We start from the raw sequence: 15634 nt of genomic DNA on the forward strand, positions 1-15634 counted from the left end.
TTTTATCACAGGTTTTTATACCTTGGAAATATCATATCTCTAATATTATAAGTAAGAAAATAATTTTGAAAAATACTATTTTCACAGCATATGATTATATAGAGAAGCAAATATAGGCAATAGGGAAACTATTTAAGTTTTTAAGGTAAAAATCAGTGCCAGTGTATAAATCCATGACATAATTTTGAAAACACATTAAAAAATAAACCCGTGGTAAAAATAGGATAAAGCCTTTGAGTTATTGAGGAATTTTAACAAATTTATGGAAGGTAGAAAATATGAAAATTCATTTTACGAGAGAGCAAACGAGTTGAGGAAGCCACAGGTATGAATACATATAGAAGTACCATGGAATTTGTCTTCATTCTGCCTGAAAGAATTTTTAAGAGACTGAGAGCCTGGAGTGGGTAGAGAGGGAATGAGAGGCTAAAATTAGCAAGGTTAGGGGAGGGTGTTGCAGTGAGCTCTCTCCTCCTGCAGAGAAGTTCTTTTTTATGGGAAAGCCTCTGGGTGTATCTTAAAATGACTACCTTCTTTCCCCGTTGTCAGACATAAAACATAGACATTAACTTGTCTATTCACTGTGATAAGCTGGTGGGGTTTCTGAAGGTGAAAACCACCAAAATATGTCCCTCCCTCAAGGATGTGAGCCCTAGGGGTTTTTCATTGGCACACTAACCCATACTCAGCATCTAGAAATTAATTACAATTACTACTTAAGTGTTCCTAGGTTGTAGCTCCAGTGGCTTCTGTTCTAGATAAGCTGATCTCACCCGTGAGCCTCTGAATTCCCTTTTCTCTTTAAGTTTTGGGGTAGCAGTTGCTAAGCAACTTTGGCTCTCTGACAGGTTCAAGAAAAGTGGTTGTTCAGTATTTTCTTGTAAAGACAGAAACAGAACTTGTAACTCTTTACCTGTCAAAGCTGAAAACTGAAGTCCAGTGAATTGATTTTAAAAAACCATTAAAGGCTGAATTTTTTAGAGCAGTTTTAGGTTTAGAACATAATTGAGAAGAAGAGACAGATATTTCCCTATACTCCCTACCCGCCATCTGCTTAGCTTCCCCCATAATCAATATCACTCACCAGAATGGTATCCTTGTTACCAGGACGAATCTACATTGACACCTCATAATCACCCCAAATTCATGGTATAGCTGAGTGTTCACTTTCGGTGTTGTACATCCTATGGGTTTGGACAAATGTATAATGACATGTATCCATTGTTGTAATATCAAATGGAGTAATTTCACAGCCTTACAAATCTTCTGTGTTCTTCCTATTTGTGTTTCCCACCCACTCCCAGACACCCCTGATCTTTTCACTGTCTGCATAGTTTTACCATTTTCAGAATTTCACATAGTTGGAATCATTCAGTCTATGTCCTTCTCAGACTGTCTTCTTTCACTTGATAATATGTGCTGAAGATGCCTCCATGACTTTTCATGGCTGGATAACTCCTGTGTTTTAGCGATGAATAATATTCTGTTGCCTGAATGTAACACAGTTTACCCATTCACCTACTGATTGCCTCCAAGTTTTGGCAATTAGGAATAAATCAAGTTTTGAGTGGACATAAGTTTTCAGCTCTGCTGGGTAAATACCAAGAGCTGTGATTGCTGGATTATATGGTAAGAATATGATAAGTTTTGTAAGAAACCACTGAACTGCCATTTTTTTCATTTCCCCAGCAATGACTGAGAGTTCCTGTTGCTCCATGTCCTTGCCAGCATTTGGTGTTATCAGCAATCTGAATTTCAGCCATTCTAATTGGTGTGTAGTGGTATCTCATTGATGTATTAATTTACACTTTGCTGATGACATTTTTTTAGGGCCACACCCATGGCATATGGAAGTTTCCAGGCTAGGGGTTGAATTAGAGCTGTAGCTGCCACCCTATGCCACAGCCACAGCAATGTGGGATCTGAGCCTCATCTACACCATAGCTCATGGCAATGCCCAGATCCTTTAACCCACTGAGCGAGGCCAGGGATTGAACCCACATCCTCATGAATACCAGTTGGGTTTGTTACCACTGAGCCACAATGGGAACTTCTCTGACAACATATTATATGGAACATCTTTTCATATTGCTAATTTGCCATCTGTATATCTTCTTTGGGGAGTTGTCATTAAGGTTTTTGACCCTTTAAGGTGCCTTTTTTTTCTTTATTGAGTTTTAGGGGTTCTTTGTATATTTTGGATAGCAGCCATTTATCCCATCTGTCTTTTGCAAATATTATTTCCCAGCCTGTAGCTTGTCTTCTCAATATCTTGACATTGTCTTTCACAGAATAGAAGTTTTAAATTTTAATGAGGTCCAGCTTAGCAATTATTTGTTTTATGGATTGTGTTTTTGGTATCAAATCTAAAAAACATCATACCTAGAGTTATCTAGATTTTTTCCCTATGTTGTCTCTCAAGTCCTATAATTTTGGATTTTACATTTAGGTCTGTGATTGATTTTGAGATAATTTTTGTGAAGGATGTAGGCCTATGTCTAGAATAATACTTTGCATGTGGATATCCAGTTGTTCTAGCACCATTTGTTGAAAATACCATCTTTGCTCCTTTTATCAAAGATCAGTTGATTATATTTATGGGGTTCTATTTCTGGGATCTCTATTTCACTGTTCTATTTGTCTATTCCTTCACCAATTCCACACTGTCTTTATTACCATAGCTTTATTTTTTTATATAATGATTTTATTTTTTTCCATTATAGCTGGTTTACAGTGTTCTGCCAATTTTCTACTGTTCAGCATGGTGACCCAGTTACACATACATGTATACATTCTTTTTTCTCACATTATCATGTTCCATCATAAGTGACTAGACATAGTTCCAGTGCTACACAGCAGGATCTCATCGCTAATCCATTCCAAAGGCAATAATCTTCATCTATTAACCCCAAGCACCCCAACCATCCCACTCCCTCCCCCCTCTATTTTGGCAACCACAAGTCTGTTCTCCAAGTCCATGATTTTCTTTTCTGTGGGAAGGTACCTTTGTGCCATATATTAGATTCCAGCTATAAGTGATATCATATGGTATTTGTCTTTCTCTTTCTGACTGACTTCACTCAGGATGAGTCTCTAGTTCTATCCATGTGCTGCAAATGACATTATCCTGTTCTTTTTTATGGCTCAGTAGTATTTATATATACCACATCTTCCTAATCCAATCATATGTTGATGGACATTTGGGTTGTTTCCATGTCTTGGCTATTGTGAATAGAGCTGCAATGAACATGCAGGTACATGTGTCTTTTTCCAGAAAAGTTTTGTCCGGATATATGCTCAAGAGTGGGGTTGCTGTGTCATATGGTAGTTCTACGTATAGATTTCTGTGGTACCTCCATACTGTTTTCCATAGTGGGCTGTATCAGCTTACATTCCCACCAATAGTGCAGGAGGGTTCCCTTTTCCCCACACCCCCTCCAGCATTTGTTATTTGTGGACTTATTAACAATGGCTATTCTGACTGGTGTGAGGTGGTATCTTGAGGTAGTTTTGATTTGCATTGCTCTAATAATCAGTGATGTTGAGCATTTTTTCCTGTGCTTGTTGGCCATCTGTATATCTTCCTTGGAGAACAGTCTATTCAGGTCTTTTGCCCATGTTTCAATCGGGTTGTTGGCTTTTTTGCTGTTGAGTTATATAAGTTGTTGTATATTTTAAAGATTAAGCCCTTGTCCGTTGCATCATTTGAAACTATTTTCTCCCATTCTGTAAGCTTCCTTTTTGTTTTCTTTTTGGTTTCCTTTACTGTGCAAAACTTGTCAGTTTGATGAGGTCCCATTGGTTTATTTTTGCTCTTATTTCTGTTTCTTTGGGAGACTGACCTGAGAAAACATTTGCAAGATTTATGTCAGAGAATGTTTTGCCTATGTTCTCTTCCAGGAGAAGAGAACTTTATAATAAGTCTTGAAGACAGGTAGTGTCAAGTCTTTTGATTTTGTTCTTTTTCTCCAAAGTTGGGCTGGTTATTCTTGGTCTTTTGCAAATATCTCTATTTTTAAATAAGAAAAATATTAAATACAATTGCAACAAATAGTTCACCAAAGTAAAAGGTTTTGAGAAAACCTGTCCTAGAATTTATCTTTGTTAGATAGTATTTTCACATTTCATATGTCAAAATTGTTGTTTGTAAAGAAATGCATTTCTCAAATAACATAGATAAGTTATAATAAAAATATACTCAATTATTTGGGAATATTTACTAAAGCATATTTTAAGTCCATTGACAGAATTGGATTTTTTTCTTTTCAACATGAGTTTGATACTTGTTTCTTCCAAAGAAATAATGATTTGTAAATAAGATCACATTGATACCTATTTGATTTGTCTAGGGGAAAAAAATCACGGGAACATTTTAATATTGATAAAAATATAGGAACATTTTAATATTAAAGTTTATAATATAAACATTATAAACTTTGCTGTACAAACACATCACATCACTAGATCACTTGGCCATCTTAGCTAATTTTTAACCTAGAATGGCCCTAGCCACTCAACAGCACAATAAAGAAATAGGTTGAATACATGAGCCACAGTGAACTCGGCTTTCTGTTTTCATCTATATTGACAGATCTGATCATGGTCAAATATAAGATGTTTATTAATTTAAATGCAAAATGAAGTTTTGCTAAGTGTAATGTCAGACGGTTATAATGCCAAAAATATTCAATTATCATTATTATTTGTGTAAATATGCCCTTTGGTTGCATGCTTTTTGTTTGGGTTCCTTCTATTCATATTTTGTAGCAGTAACATTATCCTTAGTAACACTATAATATAGGTTTACTTTTGAGGTCACTTTTTGTGACCTTTTCCCAGAATTCAAGTACACTCTCTTTGCTTATTACAACCTTGTCACTTAGCAAATTTCATTCCCTAGGAACCACACTTGGGTGTAAGGAAAAAATGGAAGTATAATGTTTTACTGCTGAGACAATATTTGCTTTGAAACAAGGCATGAGAAACAGACGCCTTAAGTTATAATATTGGTTCTAAGAATCTATTTAGGAGAGAAGGGAATTCTTTGTTATATATGATATTGATTGTTTTTGCTTCTGGCAGTATAGTAATTGTGGAAAAGGCACTAGACAAGGGGCAAAAGATTTCAGTTGGGTTATTAACTAAATTTGCCAAATTAGAAAAAAATCACTGGAACTATTTGGAAATTTTGTTCACTCATTATTAGAGTTTTCATATAAAATTTTGTCTAGCTTTTAGCCCCTGGTGGAATATTTCACTTCTTTCAGCTAAATACTTACAAAGTCAAAAACCAGAAAACCTCATAAAATTAAGAAATTAAAAATAAGAGTGATCAGGTTCATGATCTTTTGGAAGAAAACCTAAACAATTTTTCTATTATATAAATGTTTAATGATCTAATGACATTGAGCTTTCTTAGCATTACATTTAACCTTCACTCCACTGTGATTCATTTAAAAATTTTCAAGAGCTAATACTTTTATTGACTTACATATCCATTTGAATTAGGTTATTTTTGAAAATGCCTAATATATTTTTAAAAGGTATATATGTATAAATTTAGGCATTTCTATGAACTTTTAAGCCTGTGCATTTTTTAGGTACATTAACTAACAGGATGTATTCAAACACCTTTCAAGAACAAAATAATAGGTGTGTCCCAATTTACCCTAATGTTTATCTAAATATTGGGTTATGGATAAGAAATGTTTGAGTTTCTTTGCATTATCTTCAAGCAAAGCAACCAAAATTAGATTTAGTATTTGGAAATTTCACCCTGCCTTATAATTTGAGTGCACTTAGACATAACTGATATCTAATTAAAAATGTTTTTAAAAGTTCACTGGATCTGTTTTCAACCAAGTAGAAAAAGCTGGAGTAGAAATTATTCTCATATATAAAACTAAAGAGCCAGACAATATACATGAAACAGTTATTTCCAGACACTGGTTTTTGGCATCAAGTAGATCTGGACTGCAATCACTAAAAGAAGGGAAATGAATGAGATGAGTTCTGTACTTACTGGACACAGGCAATTTCTGGTCTGCAGCAGAGGGGATATGGAAGGCACTGAAGCTGGAGAAAGTGCTATCTTTGAAAAGAGATCTGGGGAGTTCCTGTTGTGGCTCAGCGGTAACAAACCTGACTGGTACCCATGAGGATGCGGGTTCAATCCCTGGCCTCACTCAGTGGGTTAAGGATCTGGTGTTGCCCTGACCTGTGGTGTAGGTTGCAGATGGGGCTCAGATTCTGTATTGCTGTGGCTGTGGTGAGGTCGCAGCTGCTGCTCCAATTCGACCCCTAATCTGGGAACTTCCATATGCTGTAGTGCGGCGCTAAAAAGAAAAAAAAAAAAAGATCTGAGTGGCATGCCTCTATGGCTACCACAGTCCATACCTTGCACAGTACAATTCTTCTTTTCCCATGGAGCAGCTCTTCATGGTCTTTCTTCTTGAGGGAAAACTTAGAAGAGAGGGCTTGGTGAACCAACTGTAGTCTCTGTCATTGAGGTTAGTTTTGGGCCTTATACCGATACTCCTTCCACTCATACCTGCTTCTAAATCCTCCTTATCCTCAGCTTTTATCTGGGCAGGAGTTGTTGGCTTACCTGGTATTGTGACTCAAAGGATAAATTGGGAGAATGGGTATAACATCCACAAACTACTGTATATAACATAATCAACAAGGACCTACTGTATGTCACAGGGACATATACTCAATAGTTTGTAATAACCTATATGAAAAAAGAATGGATACATGTATATGTATAACTGAACCAGTTTGCTGTACACCTGAAACAAATACAGGTGAACATTGTAAGTCAACTATATTCCAATAAAATTTTTTTAAAAAGCAAAGGAATCCAAATTGGAAAGGAAGAAGTAAAGTTGTCATTGTTTGCAAATCAGCATATTTTCCATGTGTAAAATCACTCATCAGTGAATTCAATAAAGTTGCCACATTCAAAATTAATATGTATAAAATATGTTGCATTTTTATACACTGACAAACTATCTGAAAGAAATTAATAAAATAAATTTATTCATAATTGTATCAGAATAAAATACATAGAAATAAATTTAGGTAGATATAAGACCTGTACTTGGAAACCTGTAAGACACTGATGAAAGAAATTGAAGACGATACAAATTGTTGGAAAGATGCACTGTGTTTATGGACTGGAAGAATTAATATTGTTAAAATGACCATAATACCCAAGGCAATCTACAGACTCAATGCAATTCCAATAAAAAACCAAGGGAATTTTTCACAGAACTAAAATAATTTCAAAATTTGTAAGGAAATACAAAAGTCTCTTAATAGCCAAAACAATCTTGAGGGAAAAAGAGCAGAAGGTATCATGATCCCTGACTTCAGACTGTACTACACAGTAATTAAAACACAGTACTGGTATGAATATAGACCATACATCAGTTATATGGAATAGAGAGTCCAGAAATAAAGCCATGTATTTATGGTCAGTCTATGACAAAGGAGGCAAAAATACAAATGGAGAAACGACAATCTCTTCAATAAGTGGTGCTGGGAAAAATGGACAGCTACATGTAAAAAATGAAATTAGCTCATTTCCTCACCCCATATATGAAAATAAACTCAAAATGGATTACAGACCTAAATGTAAGACTAGAATCAATATAACTTCTTGAAGGAAATAGGCAGAACAGCCTTTGACATAAATTGTAGCAATATTTTTTTGGATCTGACTTCTAAGGCAAAGGAACAAAATAAAAAACAAACAAATGGGACTTTGTTAAACTTAAAAGCTTTTGCACAGGAAAGAAATCCATCCACAAAACAAAGATAGCCTACTAAATGGAAGAAAATATTTGCAAATGATATGACTGATAAAGGGTTAATATCCAAAATATAGAAACAGCTCATAAAGTTCAATATAAAAAAATCAAAGTAAAAAATGGGCAGAGGATCTGAATAGGCATTTTCCAAAGCAAATACACAGATGGCCAATAGATACATGAAGTAATGCTCAACATTGCTAATCATCAGGAAAATGCAAATCAAAATCAGAATGAGCTAACACCTCACACCTGTCAGAATGGCTGTCATCAAACCACCACAAATAACAAATGTTGGCAAGGATGTGGAGAAAAGGGAACCCTTATATACAATTTGTGGGAATGTAAATTGGTGCAGCTACTGTGGAAAACACTAAGGAATTTCCTCAGAAAATATAGAACTACCAATTTACCAATGACCTAGCATTTCCAAAATTCCTTGGTATAAATCCACAGAAAATAGAAACAATAAACATATATTTAAAAGACACATGAACCCCAATGTCCATAATAGCATTATTTACCATAGCCAAGATATGAAAGCAACCTGTGTCCATCAGCAGATGAATGAGTAAAGAAGTTGCCATACACACACACACACACACACACACACACACACACACACACACACAATAGAATACTACTTAGCCATAAAATAAGAAAATTTTGCTATTTGCAGCACCATAGATGGACCTGGAGGGTGTTATGCTTAGTTAAATTAGTCATAGAAAGAAAGACAAATACCGTATGTTATTATTTAAATGTGGAATCTAAAAAGTAAAATGAATGAACAGATATGGAGATGGGTATCACAGATATGGAGAACATACTAGTGGCTGCCAGTGGGGAAAGGGAAGAAGGAGGTACAATATAATGGTAGAGTATTAAGAGGCACAAACTATATATGAAATAAATTAGCTATAAGGATATATTGTACATACAGAGAATGTAGTCAATATTTTCTAATAACTTTAAATGTTTTATTATATATAAAAATTTTGCACCAGTATGTTGTATACCTGAAACTAATGTATTATAAATCAACTATACCTGAATTTTTAAAAATTGACTATAAATATGTATGTATATTTTTGTATTCTATTCTGTCTCATTGTTACATTGTCTTTTTGCCCATAGCACACTATCTTAATTACTAAAGTTTTATGATTTTTCACAAAGAAACCCTCCAGGCCCATGAGTAAGTTCTAACAAATGCCTATGAAAGAAAGAATAACAACATTAAATAAATACTTAAAAATAAAGAGGAAATAATGTTTTAACTCATTTTATAAAACCAGTGTAATTCTATTATTAAAACCTTACAGAGACATTACAAAAAAAGTTAAAAATTACATTACAGACAATAGGCCTCATGGACATAGACGTAAAACAACCTTAACAAAATTGTAACAAATTGAATTCACCAACATAATCTAGGTTAACCATTTTGGGTTTGGTTTTGTTCTTAGCACTTAAAAATGCCATTTTATGGTCTTCTAGTTTGAATTGTTTCTGGTGAGAAGTCTGCAAACATTCTCTTGTTTTTTTTCTCTAAGTAGTGATTCTTCTACTGACTTTTTTCCTGTTTTTTGCCTAATCTGTTTTAATCAACTTGATTATGATACGACTTGGTTGTGTTTATGTTGTTTAGAATTCATTAAACTTCTTCAATCTATGAATTTATAGTTTTCATCAAACTTGGAAAATTCTGGCCACAATTCCTTCAAATATTTTTATGCCTCCCTGCCATTTTCTTTTTCATCTAGAACTCTCATTAAAGGTATATTAGACTACTTGATTTTTGCTTACAAGTCAATGATATATCTTTTTCTTTTTTTGGTCATCTCTATACTTTAGGATAATTTTTACTACCATGTGCTCAAGTTTACTGGTCATTTTTTTGGTAATTCCATCCAAGTGATTTTCTCATTTCCAATATTGTATTTATCACCTTTAGAAGTTCCTTTTAAAAATCTTTTATATCTTCCTTTTGTTATTTCACTGTATTCATATTTTCCTTTAAATTCTCAAGCATGTACATAACACTGGTTTGAAAGTCCTATCTGTTAATTCCATTATGACTCCTGTTTCTGTCTTTCTCCTGAATAATGTTGCTTTAGGTTGTATATCACATTTTTCTGTCACTCTAATGTCTTATAACTTGATAGATACCAGGGATTATCAATGTGATATTTGTGACCTTCTTTCAAAGGGTCTTGAAGTTGGTCTTGACAAAAAGTTAATATACTTTTTGTCTTTTCAAGGCTCGTTTGTTTTTTTGTTCTTGTTTTTGTTGGCTGCTCCTGCACCCTGTGGAAGTTCTGGGGCCAGGGATTGAACCTGTGCCACAGCAGTGACTATGTCAGATCCTTAACCTGGTGAGCCACCGGAGAACTCTTCAAGGCTTATTTTTAAGGTTTGTAATGATAATTCTAACATAGCCTTTAATCTAGGACTAGAGGCATGACCTTTTAGGTTTCAGTATTGAATTCCTATGTGTTCAATGAGGTCTATCTGATAGGGACCCAGCCATGTGCAAGTTCAGAATTTTTCAGATTATGGTCATCTTGCACTTTTTCTTTGCTTGGTATGAAGTTTACTCCTAATCAGATATGTGTCAAGTCAAAGGCTTACTGGGACCCCTATTCAAAATTTGTCAAACCTGCTTTAAAGTTCCTTCCTTTCTGATACTTTTCCCACAAATTTCAGGTGCCTTGCCCTCTGCAGCTGCAATCTCTGTCTCTTAAGTAAGTCAGATGTCTCTTCTGTTGGTGGCATCTCCCCACCTCTGCATTAGAATTCAGAAAGTGCCTTTAGGCAGAAAGCCAGGGTCAATGAAAGACTCACCTTTTCTGCTTACTTCTTCTAAGGTATGTCTTACAACCCCCTGTTATCTAATATTAAAAAACAGTTGTGATTTTTTTTTTCATTTTTCCTATTGTGTGTGGTTAGAGAATGCGGTGGGTCCCAGATTTCCACTATGGTCTGAAGTGGAACTGCCTTTGCACCAGTTCTGGTACTAGGGAAGTGTTCTCAATGTGGGATTTGGTTCAACCCCCAAAAGCTGAAGGGCTGGAGTCACTTGTGAAGATTATGGATTACCAGAATTTTTCTAACACCTGGATAAATGATAATGTTGCTGTTTTTACAAGTTGATCAGCTGATTCTTGCACACTCATGCTGGAAAACCTGCAACTCCCTCAGACAGTCTATCTGAATCATTACTGTCCTTCACAATGTCTTGGGGAGCTTTTAAAATTATTCATACCTGGGCCCCATTTTGGAACATAATAAGCATTTAAAAATATTTCTTGAATGAAATGATTAATGGTTGAATGATTGTACACATAAAACTAAGGGACTTCAATTATTTTTAAATTCTCAACAAATATATATCATGACTCAAATGTTTATAGAATATAGGTTAAATATTTGTTGGATAGTATTATTGTATATTTCTAGAATAATACCTTTAAGTGAAGAAAATTATAATTTGAAAATTCTAAATATCTGTCGGTTCACCTGTATTGTTGTAGTCTAGTACCTGAAATGATCCAAGTTGTACTTGAATTCCAAGATTCACCTGTTTTCCATCATAGTGTTGCTCTACTCAAGTGTACATTTATGTTTATATTTTTTTCTAGATTTCTCTTTAGTTTTGTCCAAATAAAGATTAACGATACTCTTTGTAGATACCTCCCAAGTGCTCAGTGGAGTAAAGTATTCAATAAATACTTGTCAAGTAGCTATTTCTTAAAACTGTATTTAGATCTTTGTAAGCCATTTTCTGCATGTCTCTCTTTCTTTTTTAGGAGTAATTTTTTCCCCCTGGAATATCTGGGAAATTAGAAATGCCATTTCTCCAGCTAGAAGTCCATAAGTCAACTCATTACTGTGAAAGGTAAAAATGTTTTTGTTTTGTATAGATATAATGGTGGGTACCATGTGCAAAATTCTTCCAAAATAATTTCAGTAGATTATTATTGAGTTTAACTCAGTAAACACTTCCTGCTCTTCTCAGAAGCACACTTGTGATAATCATTTTCATAAGCTTGAAAAATAACTATTTTAAGATGACAGTTTTAATGTATTTGCTTACACTCTAGTAGTTCCCCAGGGCTGAGGACATGTTGAATATTTTAAAACATTTTAGCTCTCTAACCTGTAAACAAATTTTAAAAATATTCAATTCCCTAGTGAGACATTTCATTGTGACATTTCATGAACCTCTGTTTTCTCCTCAGGGCCAACAGCATTTAATTGGCTGGTGTTATGTAATGTATACTACGGGGAAATCACTAGGTAAGGAGATTCAAGGTGAATATTCTCCCAATCATCACACACTCACATGCATACATAGAAAGTTTCAACATTCTGCTTGGTTTGGGGAATGTGTACATGGACCTTGCTTTCTAGGAGCTTACAATCTATAAGAGGTAACAGTCATTACACTAAGACCAAAACTAGGGATTTAAATCACATGTGACTGATATAAAAATTCCTTAGTCATAGAGAGTCTGGGATTATTTCCAGATTTATTTATTGCTGAAGATTTAATGGAAGAGGTGACTGGCTCTTAGGAACTGGCTAAAATGCCCTTAAGTGTAGAGAAAAAGAAAATCCCTTCCAGAGCTTAAACTACAGCAGCAAAGGCATGGCTCGGTAAAGATGCACTGTAATGCTATTTAACTGGCAGCAGACTGGAGTAGCAAACACAGCTGTTATGTTAAATATGGAGAAAGCAGCAGCTGGAATAGAAATGAGGAACTGAGTTAGAATCTACAATTAGAATTTACAGTTTCACGGATGTAGCTGTTGAGGGAGAAGGTGGAAATCACAACAACACATTCAATCTTGAGTGTCTGAGACTGTGGTTGCAACCATCCACAGAAAACATGATCAGGGAACGTATACTGGGAAATAAGATGAGTCCAAATATACCAGATCTCTGTAGGAAGAACACCTTGGATGTGGGAATAAAGGAAAAGTGGAGATTCTGAGAGCTCTCAGGTGAATGGGAGGAAAGGAGATGAGGTTTGGATCAGATAAATTCAGTCTTGTTAGTAAGATCATGGCAAGATCATCTGAGAGTGGTAGAGACAAAAAGGTTTAACTCTAGATCTCTATTACTGATTTTTCCATTTGCCTCAGGTTCCAATCTGGCTTGGCTTGGCACTTTACTGATCCTGTCTATATTTCAATTTTAATATTTGGTTCCTCAAGGAATATTTTTTTGTATTAATTTTGATCTCTAAAAAAATAATACATTAAAATATTATCTTGACTACTGAGTTTTGGCACCTCCTTAAATTTTGCACCTAAGGTATGCCCATTACCATAGTCTCTGCCTGGATAAAAAGCATAAGTATTAGAAAACTGCATAGCAATTCATGCATATTATAATGAACAAGTTTCAAATAAAAAAGTGCACCTGCAAGGAAAATTTACCATCTTAAGCACTTTTTGTGTGTGTGTGTGTGTGTGTATACTCACATTGTTATGCAACAGACTGATGAAGCTTTTCTCTCTCATCTTGTAAAACTGAAACTCTATATCAATTAAACAATTACTCCCCATTTTCCCCCTCTTAAGTCCCTAGAAAATACCATTCTTTTTCTTTTTTTTTTCTTTTTAGAGCCTCACTGTGGTATATGGAAGTTCTTCTGCTAGAGGTCGAATTGGAGCTGCAGCTTCAGGCCTACACAACAGCCACAGCAGCAACAGATCCTAGCTGCATCTGTGACCTACACCGGATCCCTAACCCATTGAGCCGTGGCAGGGATGGAACCTGCATCCTCATGGATACTAGTCAGGATCTTAACCTGTTGAGCCACAGTGGGAACTCCCACTTTATTTTTTGTTTCTACAAATTTGAGTACTTTAGATATCTCATATGAATGGAATCAGACAGGATTTCTTTTTGTCACTGACTTAGTGTAATGCCCTGAATTTCATTTATTCTGTAGCATATGAAAGGATTTTTAAGACTAAATAATAGTCTGCCTCAGTTATATACTAAATTTTATTTATTCATTTGTCAATGGATAGCACTTCTTGCTATTATGAATAATGCTGCTGTGACCATGGTGTGCAAATCTCTTCAATGCTCTGCTTTCACTTACTTTGGGACTCCAAGATCATATGACAATTCTACTTTCAATTTTTTGAGGAATTGCTATACTGTTTTTCAGAGATGTTTCACCATTTTCCAATCCTATTAAAAGCCCACAAGGGTTCCAATTTCTCCACATCCTCACTAGCACCGTTTATTTTCTGTTTTATTGGTAGTAGTCATCCTAATGGGTATTAGGTGACATCTCATTGTTTGGATGTGCATTTCTCTAATTATTGGTGGTGCTGAGGCTCTTTTCATATACTTCTTGGTCATTTATAAATTTTATTTGGAGAAATATCTATTCAAGTTCTTGGCCCATTTTTTAATCAAGTAATTTAATTTGTTGTTGCTGCAGTTGAGGTTGTTCCTTTGTTTATTTTGGGTATTAACTCCTTATCCGATAAATGAGTTGCAAATCTTTTCTCCCAGTCCATATACTGCCCTTCACTCTGTTGGTTGTGTCCTTTGATGCACAGAAATTTTTAAATGTGACGTAGCCTCATTTCTCTATTTTTGCTTTTGTCTTCTGTTTTTGCCGTCATATCTAAGAAATAATGGTCATATCTAATGTCATGAAGCTTTTCTCTTATGTTTTCTTCTAGGAATCTTATAGTTTGGGGGTCTTACATTTGGCTCTTTAATCCATTTTGAGTTAATTGTATATAGTCTAAAAGTCCAACTTCATTTTTTTGCATGTGGATATCTGGTTTTCATAGTATCATTTGCTAAAGAGACGATCATTTTCCTATTGAATAGCCTTGACACATTTGTCAAAGAGCAGTTAGCTATATACATAAGGGTTTGTTTCTGGGCTCTCTGTTTTACTATGTTGGTCTGTATGCCTTTTTTTTATGCTGGTACCATACTGTTTTCTTATGGTAGCTTTGTAATAAGTTTTGAAAGCAGGAAGTGTGAGACCTCCAACTTTGTTCTTTTTAAAGCTTGATTTGGCTATTCATGGTCTGTTAAGAATCAATACGAATTTTATTTGTTTTTATTTTTGCTTTTTAGGGCCATACCCATGGCATATGGAAGTTCCCAGGCTAGGGGTCGAATAGGAACTATAGCGGCTGGCCTATACCATAGCCACAGCAACACTGGATCCCCAACCCACTGAGCTATCACCAGGGATTGAACCCATATCCTCATGTATACTAGTTGAATTCATTTCTGCTGTGCCACAACAGGAACTCCTCCATATGAGTTTTAGAATGCATTTTCTATTTCTGCAAAAAAAATGCCATTGGGATTTTGATAGGGATAGATAGCTTTGGATAATACTGACATTGTAACAATATTAGGTTTTCCAATTCATGAACATGGGATGACTTTTCCATTTATTTGTATCTTTGATTTCTTTCATCAATGGGTGTACAAGGTTTTCACCTTTTTGGTTAGGTTAATCCCTAAGTATTTAAAACTATTGTAAATGTAGTTCCCATAATGGCAGAGCAGAAATGAATCTGACTAGGAACCATGAGGTTGCGGGTTCGATCCCCGGCTTTGCTCAGTGGGTTAAGGATCCGGTGTTGCCCTGAGCTGTGGTGTAGGTCACAGATGCGGCTTGGATCTGGTGTTGCTATGGCTCTGGCATAGGCCGGCGGCAACAGCTCCTATTAGACCCCTAGCCTGGGAATCTCCATGTGCCATGGGTGTGGCCCTAAAAAGACAAAAAATATATATATATAAATAAAAATATCATAAA

General features: G+C 35.2%; 1 long non-coding RNA gene across 4 annotated transcripts in view; it reads left to right on the top strand.

Annotated features, from left to right (window-relative positions):
* LOC106507788 overlaps window positions 1-15634 on the top strand; it is a 58656-nt gene that overhangs the window by 19054 nt on the left and 23968 nt on the right. For all 4 annotated transcript variants that reach the window (XR_002346696.1, XR_002346698.1, XR_002346697.1 and 1 more), the window contains exons 2-3: window positions 11627-11715; window positions 12059-12116. This is a non-coding gene — a long non-coding RNA (uncharacterized LOC106507788). The remainder of the gene's footprint in view (window positions 1-11626; window positions 11716-12058; window positions 12117-15634) is intronic.

Source organism: Sus scrofa, chromosome 8 (assembly GCF_000003025.6).
Source record: "Sus scrofa isolate TJ Tabasco breed Duroc chromosome 8, Sscrofa11.1, whole genome shotgun sequence".
NCBI classification, from domain to species: domain Eukaryota; kingdom Metazoa; phylum Chordata; class Mammalia; order Artiodactyla; family Suidae; genus Sus; species Sus scrofa.